The sequence below is a fragment of the Mustelus asterias genome, chromosome 20 (genome assembly GCF_964213995.1).
Source record: "Mustelus asterias chromosome 20, sMusAst1.hap1.1, whole genome shotgun sequence".
Taxonomy (NCBI): Eukaryota; Metazoa; Chordata; class Chondrichthyes; order Carcharhiniformes; family Triakidae; genus Mustelus; species Mustelus asterias.
Window position 1 is genome coordinate 5,267,816 of NC_135820.1, and position 17,667 is coordinate 5,285,482.

Genomic DNA, 17,667 nt, shown 5'->3' on the forward strand with positions numbered 1-17,667 from the left:
ACCCCATCGTGAGCTTGATCTGACACTTGATCTTAGCCAGAAGCCCAAGAAGCAGTAGCCACAAGGACATCATATTTATTTGAACCTGTCTTTTCTTCTGACTTTTCCATCAGACTAACATCACCTCAGTCCATTTCTCACCATAGGTTACTGTGCCCGCTCCTGTTTCCCACTCGGGATATTTTGTTCCCTTTCTTTACAGCAAGAAGTCAAAACAATTTCAAAAAGTAGAAATAAATCTTGTGAACTGCAATTTCCCGAACCGATTCAAGGGTTTTTAATTCCTCTCAATATAACATTATTCAAAAGTGACTTTCCTGTTTTGAAGATCAGGAATATAATTTGTGATTTGGATGATCTTTTCCCTAATTATGGAATTTAGCTTAGAATTACTTCAAAAGCTCAATTTCTGAATAACAATTTAATGAAACCATATGATTTTTTTTCTCTGGTCCAGGTTTTCTCTGACACGTTTTATTTCCCTGACTTACTGAGGTGTTAATTCTGGTTACAACTACCCTGACTATCTTTTACCACCAGATCCTCAACATTGCATCTCAAAGTTTAAATAGACTCTGGCACTCGTGCAGCTCTCTGACGGTTGGCCGCCTGTATTTATAACACTGGCACCGCCCCTGTCCCCACCCAACCACCCAGCGGCCATTGAAAGAGCGACACCGTCTCTCGGACTCCTCCACCGCCAACTCCCCCCTCACCCGCCAAATTTCCCCCGCTAGTTCCCCCCCACCTCCTCCCCCTACAACAGCCCCGCAACGAGAGACTGATTTCGGCGCTTTTCGTTTTCAAATCCCTCGCCCTCCGCCTCGGTGCAGCATGTGTGGCGCGCGATCTCCACTCACAGCGGCGCTCGCGACCCCCGACCGTTAATGGCAACGGTCTTACGATTGTCTAACGGTCAATGAGGGTGGGGTAGATCGGCTATAAATAGAGGCGGCGTAGCCAGGCGACGAACAGAAGCGGGAGGGTGCGGATGGGAGAGGGTGAAGCTGGGAGGGAAACGCTGATGTGGAGATGCCGGCGTTGGACTGGGGTAAACACAGTAAGAAGTTTAACAACACCAGGTTAAAGTCCAACAGGTTTATTTGGTAGCAAAAGCCACACAAGGTTTCGGAGCTCTAAGCCCCTTCTTCAGGTGAGTGGGAATTCTGTTCACAAACAGAGCATATAAAGACACAGACTCAATTTACATGAATAATGGTTGGAATGCGAATACTTACAACTAATCAAGTCTTTAAGAAACAAAACAGCATGAGTGAAGAGAGCATCAAGACAGGCTAAAAAGATGTGTATTGTCTCCAGACAAGACAGCCAGTGAAACTCTGTGGGAGTTGCAAATAGTGTGCCATGAACCCAATATCCCGGTTGAGGCCGTCCTCGTGTGTGCGGAACTTGGCTATCAGTTTCTGCTCAGCGACTCTGCGCCGTCGTGTGTCGCGAAGGCCGCCTTGGAGAACGCTTACCCGAATATCAGAGGCCGAATGCCCGTGACCGCTGAAGTGCTCCCCAACAGGAAGAGAACAGTCTTGCCTGGTGATTGTCGAGCGGTGTTCATTCATCCGTTGTCGCAGCGTCTGCATAGTTTCCCCAATGTACCATACCTCGGGACATCCTTTCCTGCAGCGTATCAGGTAGACAACACATCAGGGAAACGCTGGACAGGGGTTTTCTATTGAGAATAAAATATGTTTTTAAATTAAAAACTTTCAGATCATATACTGAGAAATTGGACCTGAAATAAATAAATGAGAGTTTCAGCCTGAATTAAAACCTGAAGTGAAGTGTTTTAACTGTGTGAAGGAAAAAAATAATAATTTCATTAATTTGTGAGTAAATTGAAAGAAAATTTTGATGAATAAAATTGAAACTCCAACATCATAAATTGCAGTTAAAATGTCAGTTGGATAAATTGATGAGAAAATAAAAATACAATTCATAATTTGCAATCCTGAGTTTTACAATATGCAAATATGTTTTAAATAATTCTAATTGTACAATAATAAACCTGGTTTATAAATTTTATTTCAGATGCTCAAAATGTTTCACAGATGAGTGATCGGATCGAGGTGACACCCACCACATCATCTGAAGCCAACTTGACATGGGCATTGAAGCTGGTCTCTCCAGCATTGTCCATGTCCTCAGTGTCAATACAAAATGGAATTGGCAATATTGGTATTCCAAGGGGTGTAATGGGCATGTATTTGCAATATGAACTAAGCCATTGAAATACTAGGCCAGGGCAAAGAAAATCTTCATGGAAAATGTGATGAAATAGTCACTAGTAGAGAACTTCAGTGTTGCTGAAAAAAGACATTCTGTCAAAGCTTTTGGTCTTACACTCATCAGGACAATTGCAAGAATACCAATGTCAGGGGAAACAACAACTTTATATTGTATGAGATCAGATTGCTGGTTGGTTAACAAGTGGACTCTGATGGGGTATTACCCAATCTACCTCAAATTATGCTGGAATGGCAAGGTATCACAAAAAATTGAGCAACAGATGAAACTGGCTGTTTCATGCTATTATGCAGTAGAAACACATTGGTATTCACCACCAAGAGGATACTGCCATCAAGTCAAAAAGACATTCTGCCCATCACACAAAAAGAGAATGTGATGTAGGAATTTCAGTGCCAATGTGATGCTAGATATGTAGACTGTACATCCTAAAGACTGGCGGTTGCATGAAATAGAACATAGAACATTACAGCGCAGAACAGGCCCTTCGGCCCACGATGTTGCACCGACCAGTTAAAAAAAAACTGTGACCCTCCAACCTAAACCAATTTCTTTTCGTCCATGAACCTATCTACGGATCTCTTAAACGCCCCCAAACTAGGCGCATTTACTACTGATGCTGGCAGGGCATTCCAATCCCTCACCACCCTCTGGGTAAAGAACCTACCCCTGACATCGGTTCTATAACTACCCCCCCTCAATTTAAAGCCATGCCCCCTCGTGCTGGATTTCTCCATCAGAGGAAAAAGGCTATCACTATCCACCCTATCTAAACCTCTAATCATCTTATATGTTTCAATAAGATCCCCTCTTAGCCGCCGCCTTTCCAGCGAAAACAATCCCAAATCCCTCAGCCTCTCCTCATAGGATCTCCCCTCCATACCAGGCAACATCCTGGTAAACCTCCTCTGCACCCTCTCCAAAGCCTCCACATCCTTCCTGTAATGTGGGGACCAGAACTGCACACAGTACTCCAAGTGCGGCCGCACCAGAGTTGTGTACAGTTGCAACATAACGCTACGACTCCTAAATTCAATCCCCCTACCAATAAACGCCAAGACACCATATGCCTTCTTAACAACCTTATCTACTTGATTCCCAACTTTCAGGGATCTATGCACACATACACCTAGATCCCTCTGCTCCTCCACACTATTCAAAGTCCTCCCGTTAGCCCTATACTCAACACATCTGTTATTCCTACCAAAGTGAATTACCTCACACTTCTCCGCATTAAACTCCATCCGCCACCTCTCGGCCCAACTTTGCAACCTGTCTAAGTCTTCCTGCAAACTACGACACCCTTCCTCACTGTCTACCACACCACCGACTTTGGTGTCATCAGCAAATTTGCTAATCCACCCAACTATACCCTCATCCAGATCATTAATAAATATTACAAACAGCAGTGGCCCCAAAACAGATCCCTGAGGTACACCACTTGTAACCGCACTCCATGATGAATATTTACTATCAACCACCACCCTCTGTTTCCTATCCGCTAGCCAATTCCTGATCCAATTTCCTAGATCACCCCCAAACCCATACATCTGCATTTTCTGCAGAAGCCTACCATGGTGAACCTTATCAAACGCCTTACTAAAATCCATATATACCACATGCTCTTTCCACATTTGGCAATGGGCAATGCTTGCAAAACACAGTTCTAACATGAGATGCAATTTTGTGTTTGGGCAACCTTTGCTAAATAATCCTCAGTGTGCTAAAAATTACGCTGCCAACCAATTTACAATTATCAAGCTCACAGAGCTTGATAGAAGCTATATGTATATTAATACACAATGCCCTGTTCTTTGCCGGCAGAAAAAACATGTATATTAAGTATATTTTGCCTGTTTCAGCGAAACAAAATAAGTGATAACCATTTGCTGGTTCATTCCTCAGAAGAATGCCTTGATCAACCAGAGTCAAGCTGCTTCGGTTAAATTTTCAAACAATGCTTGACAGTTAACTGTCAGTTACCATCAACTGGTGCATTGTCTATGACAATTTTATGACCAATCATAGTCAACTTGCCGACCAATCAGCACCCTTTTCTCATACAGTTGTTGTTTCCCCTGACATTGCTTTTCTTGATAGTGATAAAACATGTGACAACAGTGTGAAGTGAACTACTACAGAAGGCCATTGATAAAGATTTCATTCACTATTTGGAAGAAGATAAAGACCTTCAGTTGTAAGGATATTAAGTGACTGGAGAAAATACCTTAAAATGATTGAGGTTGAGAAGATCGCCAACAAAATGACAGAGCTTTGTCAATGGCTTATGCCTGTCATTGTTGCAGTACCAGGCTGAATTTGATCACAATGTTTAGGTGAGTGTGAATAATGTTACTCCGAGAGGAAGAGGAATCGGAGGTTTTCATTCTGGGTGTCCTTGAACAACTGACTCAAAAACAACTGAAGCAAAACCTGCTTTGAGCTAATTGACTGCAATTTGTAATGGGGCAATTTTAAAATGTTACCTTTTATCACCCATAACCATCATATTTGCATATGAATGTGTGCATTTCCTTACCTGGGAGTGACTGAGTCAATTTTAAATAATCCAGCAGCCAGACTTTTGCACTTAAAATGGCAAAAAAAGGCTAGTTTATCTTTCACACCCTTGCCACAGTGGTTTCTAAAGAAACTACAAATCACTCGCTCTCTCACTCACTCTACCTCATGCACACCAAAACTGGGTTCAGATGAAGATAAAAACATTACTTACAAAAGTGGAATGGATCGCAGACCCTGATTCGATGGAAGCCTATTATTTCGTAGTCACATTGTTACATTGTCTGGAGTGAAGCCTTTGAAATTGAAGGATATCTCTGTCGTTGCGATGGGTTCTGCAGTCTATCTGCAGGAGGTCGATTTTCTCAGGTGAGTTTTGAAGATGGAACCAGGTTGTTGGGTGTTTGCTGATGGAAGTGGGAAAGGGGGTTCTTTTATCTCTTTTCGGGAACTGCAGTGTGGTCCTTTTTTATCTTTGTAGATTACAGCAGGTCGATGGCTGTGTTTATTGGTTCCTCTCTCTTTGTGCTGAGGTTTCTATTGAGTCAAAGGGGGTGAAAGGATATCGGGGAAGGTGGGATCAGGCTATTGAGTTGAATGATCAGCCATGATCAGCAATGATCAAAGTGAATGGCGGAGCAAGCTCGAAGGGCCGAATGGCCTCCTCCTGCTCCTATTTTCTATGTTTTTGTGAGGTTCTGTTGGAGTTCTGGTTGTTTGTCGCAGCTTGCTATATTGTTAACGGAGAGTAAACATTGTGTGCTGTATCATGTGATCATGTAACAAATGTCAAGCCATTATCCGAATACTGGGAATACTCTCATTACAACCTGAATTCTTAACCCATCCTCTGTGGTGGCTTTTCAAACTTTGAAGTTTCTTATCAGTGAAAGTATTTCGTATTTGGAGGAAGACCATCAAAGCCGATGGCTTCTATTTACACCTCATAGAACCATAGAAATCCTACAGTGCAGAAGGAGGCCATTCAGCCCTAACAACAATCCCACCCAAGCCCTATCCCTGGAACCCCACATATTAACCCTGCTAATCCTTCTTAACTACTTATCCTGGGACACTAAGGGGCAATTTAGCATAGCCAATGTACCTAACCCACACATCTTTGAACTGTGGGAGGAAACCGGAGCACCCGGAGGAAACCAATGCAGACATGGGGAGAACACGCAGACTCCACACAGACAGTGACCCAAGCCAGGAATCAAACCCGGGTAAAAAGTTAGAAGTAATGCATAGTTTTAGGTAGGTTAATTTAATGGCTGGCATTTTCCAACCATTTACACCAGCAGAATTTTCCCATCCCACTGCAGCGAATGGAGATTTGGCTTGGCGTCGAATTCTCCAGCTTCGCTGCAGTGGGAGCAAGGCATAAACAGACGGTAAGATCGTGCCCAATATTTCTGTGCCTGGAGGGGACTGTGGATAGATTTCATGTTGAACAATGTCTGGCTATTTAGCGATTAACTTCAGTTCCTGCTGAAATCCAAAGCGATCTGCCCAATTAATGCCAATTTTGCAAGGACTTCTTGATGCTAGTGTTGCAGTTGTCGTAGAGCAAGTGGACCAAAAGAGTAGCTAGTACCCGAATACAAGTCTTCAGTGTCTTTAGTCGTTTCTTGATATCATGTTGAGTGAATTGAATTGGCTGAAAACTGCCACCTGTGATGCAGGAGGAGGCGGAGATTAATAATCCAATTCGCACAACTGGCTGAAGATGCTGGCAAATGATTTAGCCTTATGTTTTGCCCCATAACTGAGGATGGAGATATTTGAGAAACCTCTTCCTCTGATCAGCTCTTTAGCTGTTCACCACCATTCATGACTTGAATATTGGACAGCACGGTGGCACAATGGTTAGCACTGCTGCCTCACAGCACCAGGGACCCGGGTTTGATTCCCGGCCTGGGTCACTGTGCGGAGTGTACACGTTCTCCTTGTGTCTGGATGGATTTCCTCCGGGTGCACCGGTTTCTTCCCTCATGATAGACATGCTAATTAGGTGCATTGGGTCATGCTAAATTCTCCCTCAGTGTACCCAAACAGGTGCCGGAGTGTGGTGACTAGGGAATTTTCACAGTAACTTCTTTGCAATATTAATGAAAGCCTACTTGTGACACTAATAAATAAACTAAAGCTTGAACATTTCCAAGCCGCCAAAATGCAGGCCAGGAACAGCAAGTGCTGTCAATGTTGCCCCGTCTACAACCTATGGGAGAGACCTCAACAGCCACCACACTGACTGAAGCTACACAGCACCAGACAGTGGTGGTGAAACAACCCCTGGAATAGGCCTCAAGAAATGACTTCACCCTGACAAATGACTCTGAGCAACAAAGAACTTTGTATTCTGCTAGTTGGGGTCAAAATTACTCACCTAAGTTGTGTTGCGCCAGTTCCATTGATGTCCATCCCTGACCAGCACAATGCATAGTTCTGGATGATTTCCCACAGAGTAAACACAGGCCATCCCTGATTCACATTGGCCTTCGCCTTCCAGTCATCAACAGTGCAAAGAAGGTGCGATGGAATTTCCCAAAGTATAGCAAGACCTAGACTGCACCATTGTAAGTGTATCTATTAAATGCTTTCATAGTGCCATTTGGAAAGTTGTGTGTACAGCCATCCTTTGTGACTGTCGACCCATCTACATCCCATACCTTGATGCAGAGAGTGCAGCACTCATCTGGTGACCCTGACAGAGCAGGCCACGTCATTGAATCTCCTAGTGCTGCACGTCATGTCAGATGGGAGGAAACAGCAGGGCTCAATTTCACTCAATCTAGTCAGAAGTGCGAGAGCCTGCTTTGCCGCCTTGGAGTAGCCCAAAAATTGCCTTCATTAAATCGCTATCCGTCACCGTGAACAAAGTTTCCAGTCATCTGCTCCATGTAGCAAAGACACTTTTGGAAAATAAAACACATCACCTATAAAAACTGAAAAAAAATGCCAGCAAAATGCAGAAACCGCAGTCCTGAACCCTTCACGATCACAGAATGAGGGAAAGCATTAAATGGCTTGAAATGTGGGAAAGCAGCAGGATCTGATGATATCACAACAGAATTCCTGAAATAACTTGATCCCCATGCTCGTGCTTGGCTGACTTAAGTTCTACACCAGAATCATCACATCAAGCTCACTCCCTAAGGTGTGACACATGACAAAAATAATTGCCTTTCCAAGTCCTCGAAAAGATCTCACATTGGTGGCTAGCTGTCGGCCAATTTGATTATGGCTTTAAGATCTTTGAGCATTTTATCTTGCAATGCATGGCCCTCAGAAGTAGAGGTCATCTTTGAAATTGGCCGTACTGGCTTCCGTAAGGGGCACAGCAAACATGATCAAGTTCTGGCACTCACACACAAAAAGACCCTGAAGACAGGCATTGGCTGCTGGTGCTGTTTGGGGTGGAGTTAAACTAGATTGGCAGGGGAATGGGAACCTGAGAGGGAGCTCAGATTGGATGAAAGCAAAACTTGTAACAGAATGTCAAAATTAGAAGGCAGATGAAGCAAAGACAAGCATCAAAGAGGATCAGAATGTGAAATAATGTGGAAAAAAACAAAGTTAAGACCACAATCCGAAAGACGTGCTGGTTAGGTGCATTGGCCATGCTAAATTCTCCCTCAGTGTACCTGAACAGATGCCGGAGTGTGGCGACTCGGGGATTTTCACAGTAACTTCACTGCAGTGTTATTGTAAGCCTATTTGTGACAATAATAAGTAAACTTTATTGCAAGGGGAAAGAAATATCAAATTAAGAAAGTGCTGTTATAGATATATGGTGGGACCACAGCTGGAGTACTGTGAACAGTATTGTTTAAAGTTTCTTTATTATTAGTGTCACAAGTAGGCTTACAGAAAGACTGCAATGAAGATGCTGTGAAAAACTATGGTCTCCTTACTTGAAAAATACATAACTGTGTCAGAAGCAGTTCTGAGAAGATCCACTCTACTCATTCCTGGATGAAGGCTTCTCTTATGAAGAAAAGTTAAACAAGTTGGGCCTATGCCCACTGGAGTTCCGAAGCATGAGAAGTGATTTTATCGAAACATGTCAGATCCTGGAAGGGACTTGATAGAATGGATACGGGAGGGATGTTTCCTGTCATGCGGGAGTCTAGAAATACAGGACACAGTTTAAAAAGAGATGGAGATGAAAGGAACCTTTTTTCTCTCAGCGGGCAGTTAGCCTGTGGAACTTTACCCCCCCAGAAAGCTGTGGAAGATGGACCATTGAATTAATTCAAGACTCAGATAGACAGATATTTGATAGATATGGGAACCAAGGCTTATGCGGGGCAGATGGGAAAGTGGAGTTGAGGCCACAGTCAGATCAGCTGAGATCTGATTCACTGGTGGAGCAGGCTCAAGGGCTGAATGGCCTAATTCTACTCCTATCTTCGCATATGCTTACAGATGGGATGTTCACGGGGAAAGCAAACTACTGACTTCCCCAGGAAGTTCCCATCACAGGATCTCAAATAGTTCCTGAAAGCTAGCCTAGCCTATCCACAAATTAAACGGGGAAGGATGGGAAAATAACAAAAGGGATGATCTGTGATAGGGTGGAAAACAAGAGTAATGAAATGACTACAGGCTTGATGCTCAGGTGAGGGTAATGGCACAAGAAACAAAAGATATGTCCACTTGTTTTGTTGACCTCTCAAAGCCCTCAGGAGTATTTAACTGGAGTTTTCTTGCAGAGTTCTTTTCCACCAGCTGCCCCACTGACTGTTCTACAGTCTCCTATTTTATATTTGTTTTAAGGGGTGGAGACTTAGACTGATGATTGACACTCCTCACTTATGTTATTTAAAAATAACCTATAAAACAGTGGTGTTGTTTGTTTATGTCAGGTGAACACCCAACTCTAACGTTATCTTTAACTCCTGGAGCCTTTGCATGTATCTACTGGACAGGTGCATCTTTTCCTGATCTTGTCTCAACTTGTTCTTCCTGATCAGTTGTATGCTGACCAGAAACATTCCATCTGCAGCCATCAAAGCTACATTTCAGGAGTTCTGTTATTTGTATCTGCTGCGCAATCAGTTGTTCATGCCTAAGGCTATCCTGTTAAAGAGCTGTTCACAATGGCCCCTCAGTTGAGCTGTTCATCTTTTTGGGCTGTTGAAACCTCAGGTGATTCACTGAAGTATTCTTTTCTATTTCCACAGACATTAACTTCCACATTCCAGTATATAAAGTAAGCACAGCAGGTCTGACAGCGTCTGTGGAGAGAGAGTAGGGCCAATGTTTCGAGTCTGGATGACCCTTCGTCAGGGCTGAGAATAACCCTTTGTCCTCAGCTCTGAAGAAGGTCATCCAGACTAGAAATGTTGACTCTATTCTCTCTCCACAAATGCTGTCAGACCTGCTGAGATCTTCCAGCATTTTCTGTTTCTGTTTCAGATTCCAACATCTGCAGTATTTTGCTTTTATAAACGAAGCACAGCTGATTGAAACTTCTAACCACTGATTATTTGTTGTACGTGTCTATTCAGTTATGCTGCTGATGTGGGAAAAATAAACAGATGAGTACACTTTAAAAAATAACTGCCTGGCACATAAACAGTCACCTGGGAAAAAGACATTAAACAGGCACTGACTTTTAGTACAGACAGACACCTGAGATTAAAACATAAAGGACAGACAGCTATTTAAAATTAAACATGCAGGAATCAGATCCTGCAGGAAGCCAGCCAGGGCTTGAGGCACTCTTTAGGATAAGGACAATAGGGTTGGGTAAAGAGATTAGCTACAGGTGGGATCAGGAATACATAAATGCGGGAAAGCCAATTACTGTACAAATGGACCAAAACTAAAACCATTGATGGTCACTGACATAGGAAATGTATCCATTCATAGAACAATGCGATGTTAACATGCTTATGTCTGTATCTGTCTGTATTTGTCTATAATGATCTGTTGACGATTGATCACCTACTTGATTACAACTATGTGATAATGGCTAGATGTCCGGTCCATCTATTGTGTAAAGAGTATAAAGATGGTCCGCTCCTATTGTCTCATTGAGAGAAAGTTTGCTGCTTGTTAGTGCCTTGTCTCCACGAAGCTTCGTTAAAATAAAACTGTATTCTTGAAACCTTCAAGCCTGACTCAGAGGTACATTTCCCACAACAATTGGCGTAGTCGGCACGGATCCTATTACTGGTGTGATCGATTGGCCACGATCAGAGCCAGGGTAGAGATTACTGAATCTGTGAGAGTCGGACAAGGTCAAGAATACAGTTTGCAAGGGGTTAAACTTAAGGGGTTAAACTTAAGGGGTATTTGTAGTAATAACTATTGTTGTATATGGTATAGTGATAAGTACTAACTGCTGATAGTGATAAGTAACTGTTGCTTGTGCTGACCGACAAGAGGACAAGGTAGTGCCTGTCTCAAAACCCTGCCTCAGACCGGCTGTTAAGAGGAGAAACCTCCCACGCGAAGGCCAGGAGATTGAAGTGGGTAAAGAGACACCAAGGGCACTTAGGATTGTGAAGCACAAGTGGCAGAGGTCGGTGAACATCAAACTCTGCAGTGGCGAACAAAGTCATGATGTGGAGATGCCGGCGTTGGACTGGGGTAAACACAGCAAGGATTTTAACAACACCAGGTTAAAGTCCAACAGGTTTATTTGGTAACAAATGCCATTAGCTTTCGGAGCGCTGCTCCTTCGTCAGATGGAGTGGATATCTGCTCTCAAACAGGGCATACAGAGACACAAAATCAAGTTACAGAATGCTGATTAGAATGTGAATCTCTACAGCCAACCAGGTCTTAAAGATACAGACAATGTGAGTGGAGGGAGCATTCAGCACAGGTTAAAGAGATGTGTATTGTCTCCAGACAGGACAGCCAGTGAGATTCTGCAAGTCCAGGAAGCAAGCTGTGGGGGTTACTGATAGTGTGACATAAACCCAAGATCCTGGTTTAGGCCATCCTCATGTGTGCAGAACTTGGCTATCAGTTTCTGCTCAGCGACTCTGCGCTGTCGTGCGTCGTGAAGGCTGCCTTGGAGAACGCTTACCTAAAGCTCCAAGGCTGAATGCCCATGACCGCTGAAGTGCTCCCCCACAGGAAGAGAACAGTCTTGCCTGGTGAGTCGAGTGGTGTTCATTCATCCATTGTCGTAGCGTCTGCATGGTTTCCCCAATGTACCATGCCTCGAGACATCCTTTTCTGCAGTGTATCAGGTAGACAATGTTGGCCGAGTTGCAAGAATAGGTACCATGTACCTGGTAGATGGTGTTCTCACGTGAGATGATGGCATCCATGTCGATGACCCGGCATGTCTTGCAGAGGTTGCTGTGCCAGGGTTGTGTGGTGTCGTGGTCACTCTTCTGAAGGCTGGGTAGTTTGCTGCGGACAATGGTCTGTTTGAGGTTGTGCGGTTGTTTGAAGGCAAGAAGTGGGCGTGTGGGGATGGCCTTGGCGAGATGTCTGTCTTCATCAATGACATGTTGAAGGCTCCGGAGGAGATGCCGTAGCTTCTCCACTGCGGGGAAGTACTGGACGACGAAGGGTACTCTCTCCTGCATGAAGGGGTGGCACAGTGGTTAGCACTGCTGCTTCACGGCGCCAGGGACCCGGGTTCGATTGGGTGACTGTGTGGAGTTTGTACATTTTTCCCATGTCTGCATGGGTTTCCTCCGTGTGCCCTAGTTTCCTTCCACAGTCCAAAGATGTGTAGGTTAGGTACATTGGCCGTGGTAAATATGCGGGGTTATGGGTATGGGTTGGAGGGGAGAGCCTGGTTGGGATGCTCTTTCAGAGAGTTGGTGCAGACTTGATAGGCCAAATGGCCTCTTTCTGCACCAGAGGGGTTCTATGGGAGTTGCTCGACAACTAACTGAATTGTGGCTTTCCTCACCAGCGGATGAGGAACTTTACATTGGATCTCCCCAACGTATAGCTGTGCTCGATAAACATCTGCATTTCATTAGGCCGTCAAGTGTTGGAGCAAGGTCCCCAAGGCTATTAATTGAAAGGAAATACTGGAAGGCCTTTGAATGATATATGTGGTTATTGTTCTATAACTTGCCATGTTTAAGCAGGATACTTTCAGCTATTTATCTCAATCACTGGGTGGTGCTCGTGCAGGTTTCTCTCCTCCTGTTCCAAAAATCAACTTCTCCAGATGAGATAAGCAAATATGATTGATTAATTTATTCACTTCTTGGCAGGATGTAAATCCTGTAATGTGATGATGCCATGACTTTCAATGTGCATTTGCTGACACACCTCCCAAAAAGTGCAGTGTTGTGGGCCCCTTGTGGAACTCATGCTTCCCCTTCAAAGCATGTAATTGGAGGGTGAAGCAACAACTCAAAGGGTATAGGGGAATTATCTCCCAAGTTTCTCTTCATTCAAAATCTGCCACTCGCGATGGGTGAGTTTGTAAGCGCAATTTTAATTTTAAAATTATGTTTTAAGCCATAAGGAGCAAGCAGACAGTGCCTGTGAAACCATGGGGGTGGTAGAACTTTTTGGCAAAGGTTTTACGCAGGCCTTTAATCCTCAAGGAGTAACAACAGTTTCAGCTAGAAAGGACTACACCATTTGGAATGAAATGGTTTACGTATATCATAGAATGCGCGAGGATTGGGTGTTCTTTTGTACAATGCAGTAGAGAGCTGAAACATTGCAAAGAAATAACTCCATTGTTTTATTTGTTAAATTTGGGAGCTACAGATAATCTTAACGTTTCAAGGTCATTGCCTTATGGTTATCTAATAACTACGTTACACACAGTCGAGCCAGGAAGTTCCAGCTCTTTTCAAAGGGTCATCTCGACTCGAAACATCAGCTCTTTTCTGTCCTCACAGATGCTGCCAGATCTGCTGAGATTTTCCAACATTTTCTCTTTTGGTTGGAGGAAGTTCCTGTGTCTGAATATGAACAGTGTAAGAAGTTTAACAACACCAGGTTAAAGTCCAACAGGTTTATTTGGTAGCAAAAGCCACACAAGCTTTCGGAGCTCTAAGCCCCTTCTTCAGGTGAGTGGGAATTCTGTTCACAAACAGAGCATATAAAGACACAGACTCAATTTACATGAATAATGGTTGGAATGCGAATACTTACAACTAATCAAGTCTTTAAGAAACAAAACAATGTGAGTGGAGAGAGCATCAAGACAGGCTAAAAAGATGTGTATTGTCTCCAGACAAGACAGCCAGTGAAACTCTGCAGGTCCACGCAACTGTGGGAGTTACAAATAGTGTGACATGAACCCAATATCCCGGTTGAGGCCGTCCTCGTGTGTGCGGAACTTGGCTATCAGTTTCTGCTCAGCGACTCTGCGATGTCGTGTGTCGCGAAGGCCGCCTTGGAGAACGCTTACCCGAATATCAGAGGCCGAATGCCCGTGACTGCTGAAGTGCTCCCCAACAGGAAGAGAACAGTCTTGCCTGGTGATTGTCGAGCGGTGTTCATTCATCCGTTGTCGCAGCGTCTGCATAGTTTCCCCAATGTACCATGCCTCGGGACATCCTTTCTTGCAGCGTATCAGGTAGACAACGTTGGCCGAATTGCAAGAGTATGTACCGTGTACCTGGTGGATGGTGTTCTCAAGTGAGATGATGGCATCTGTGTCGATGATCCGGCACGTCTTGCAGAGGTTGCTGTGGCAGGGTTGTGTGGTGTCCTGCAGAATTTCACTGGCTGTCTTGTCTGGAGACAATACACATCTTTTTAGCCTGTCTTGATGCTCTCTCCACTCACATTGTTTTGTTTCTTAAAGACTTGATTAGTTGTAAGTATTCGCATTCCAACCATTATTCATGTAAATTGAGTCTGTGTCTTTATATGCTCTGTTTGTGAACAGAATTCCCACTCACCTGAAGAAGGGGCTTAGAGCTCCGAAAGCTTGTGTGGCTTTTGCGACCAAATAAACCTGTTGGACTTTAACCTGGTGTTGTTAAACTTCTTACTGTGTTTACCCCAGTCCAACGCCGGCATCTCCACATTCTGAATATGAAGGCATCTCAATTAGATATCCACATGGACAAACAACCACCTGAAAATTAATGAAATTAAAATGAATTACAAAGTCAGTGATCGAGATCCTTACATAAAGACAGATAGGAGAGGTGTTCGATGTTCAGCACAGTAAAATTGGCAGTACAATGAGGTAGCGTTTGAAGCTGGCTGATAAGTACTTGTGCCTATATGAGTGACCACTTGGAAAATGGAAGCACCTACTGGATTTCATAGAATCATCAAATCCCTACAGTGCAGAAGAAAGCCAATCAGTCCATCGAGTTTGCATCCACTCTCCGAAAAAACATTTTACTGAGGCCCACATCCTGACCTATCCCCATAACCCTGCACATTTACCGTGGCTGACCCACTTAACCTATGTATCTTTGGACACTAAGGGGTAATTTAGCATGGCCAATCCATCCAACGTGCACATCTTTGGACTGTGGGAGGAAACCAGAGCACCCGGAGGAAACCCGCGCAGACCCGGGAGAATGTGCAAACTACACAGACAGTCACTCAATTGACTGGAATTGAACCTGGGTCCCGAGCACTGTGAGGCAGCAATGTTAACCAATGTGCCACCATTCCACCCAATTTCTGAAGAATCCTGTAGAAAGAGCAGTTTATTCATCACTCCCCATTAAAATCCAGTTATGATCAGTAAAGCACCACACAAAGAATTTGTAGAATTTGTAAAATGCGTACAGGAGGGTTCTTTGGAACAAGATGTAGATAGCCCGACTAGAGAGGGGGCTATACTGGACCTAGTACTGGGGAATGAGCCCGGTCAGGTCTTCAAAGTTTCGGTAGGGGAACATGTAGCAAATAGTGACCACAATTCTGTTAGCTTTAGGATAGTGATGGAAAAGGATGAGTGGTGTCCCAAGGGTAAGGTGTTGGATTGGGGGAAGGCTAACTTTAGTGGAATTAGGCAGAAATTGGCAGCTCTTGATTGGGAGAGGCTGTTTGAAGGTAAATCCACATCTGGCATGTGGGAGTCTTTTAAGGAACAGTTGTTAGGGCTGCAGGACTGGCATGTGCCTGTAAAAAAGAAGGATAGGAAGGGTAGGATTCGAGAACGGTGGATAACCAAGGAAATTGAGGGACTGGTCAAAAAGAAAAGAGAGGCGTATGTTAGGTCCAGGCAGCTAAAAACGGAGGGAGCTCTGGAGGAGTACAAAGAAAGTAGGAAAGAACTCAAACGGGGAATTAGAAGGGCAAAAAGGGGTCACGAAATGTCCTTGGCAGACAGGATTAAGGAGAATCCCAAGGCATTTTATTCATACGTTAGGAACAAAAGGGTTGTCAGGGAAAAAATCGGACCTCTCAGGGACAAAAGTGGGGAATTATGCTTGGAGCCCAAAGAAGTAGGGGAGATCCTAAATGAATACTTGGAGAGGGATGTGTTGACTGGGAGTGTCTCGGAGGGGAGTGTTGAACCGCTGGAGAAAATCTCCATTACAAGGGAGGAAGTGTTAGGTTTGTTAGAGAATATAAAGACTGACAAATCCCCAGGGCCTGATGGAATCTATCCAAGGCTGCTCAGGGAGATGAAAGATGAAATCGCTGGGCCTCTGACGCAAATCTTTGTCTCGTCACTGGACGCAGGTGAGGTCCCAGAGGATTGGAGGATAGCTAATGTGGTCCCGTTATTTAAGAAGGGTAGGAAGGATAACCCGGGTAATTATAGGCCGGTGAGCTTGACGTCCGTGGTGGGGAAGTTGTTGGAGAAGATTATTAGAGATAGGATGTATGCACATTTAGAAAGGAATAAACTCATTAACGATAGTCAGCATGGTTTTGTGAGAGGGAGGTCATGCCTCACTAACCTGGTGGAGTTTTTTGAAGAAGTGACCAGAATGGTTGACGAGGGAAGGGCCGTGGATGTCGTCTATATGGACTTTAGTAAAGCGTTTGACAAAGTCCCTCATGATAGGCTGGTGAAAAAGGTTGGATCTCATGGGATAAAGGGGGAGGTGGCTAGATGGGTGGAGAACTGGCTTGGTCACAGAAAACAGAGGGTGGTAGTGGAAGGGTCTTTTTCCGGCTGGAGGCCTGTGACTAGTGGTGTTCCGCAGGGTTCTGCTGTTTCTGATTTATATAAACGATCTGGAAGAAGGTGTAACTGGGGTGATCAGTAAGTTTGCGGACGACACAAAATTGGCAGGACTTGCAGATAGTGAGGAGCATTGTCAGAAGCTGCAGAAGGATATAGATAGGCTGGAAATTTGGGCAAAGAAATGGCAGATGGAGTTCAATCCTGATCAATGCGAAGTGATGCATTTTGGTAGAAATAATGTAGGGAGGAGCTATATGATAAATGGCAGAACCATAAAGGGTGTAGACATGCAGAGGGACCTGGGTGTGCAAGTCCACAAATCCTTGAAGGTGACGTCACAGGTGGAGAAGGTGGTGAAGAAGGCATATGGCATGCTTGCCTTTATAGGACGGGGCATAGAGTATAAAAGTTGGGGTCTGATGTTGCAGATGTATAGAACGTTGGTTCGGCCGCATTTGGAATACTGCGTCCAGTTCTGGTCGCCACACTACCAGAAGGACGTGGAGGCTTTGGAGAGAGTACAGAGGAGGTTTACCAGGATGTTGCCTGGTGTGGAGGGGCTTAGTTATGAGGAGAGATTGGGTAAACGGGTTGTTCTCCCTGGAAAGACGGAGGATGAGGGGAGACTTAATAGAGGTGTATAAAATTATGAAAGGCATGGATAGCGTGAACGGTGGGAAGCTTTTCCCCAGGTCGGTGGTGACGTTCATGAGGGGTCATAGGTTCAAGGTGAAGGGGGGGAGGTTTAACACAGATATCAGAAGGACATATTTTACACAGAGGGTGGTGGGGGCCTGGAATGCGCTGCCAGGCAAGGTGGTGGA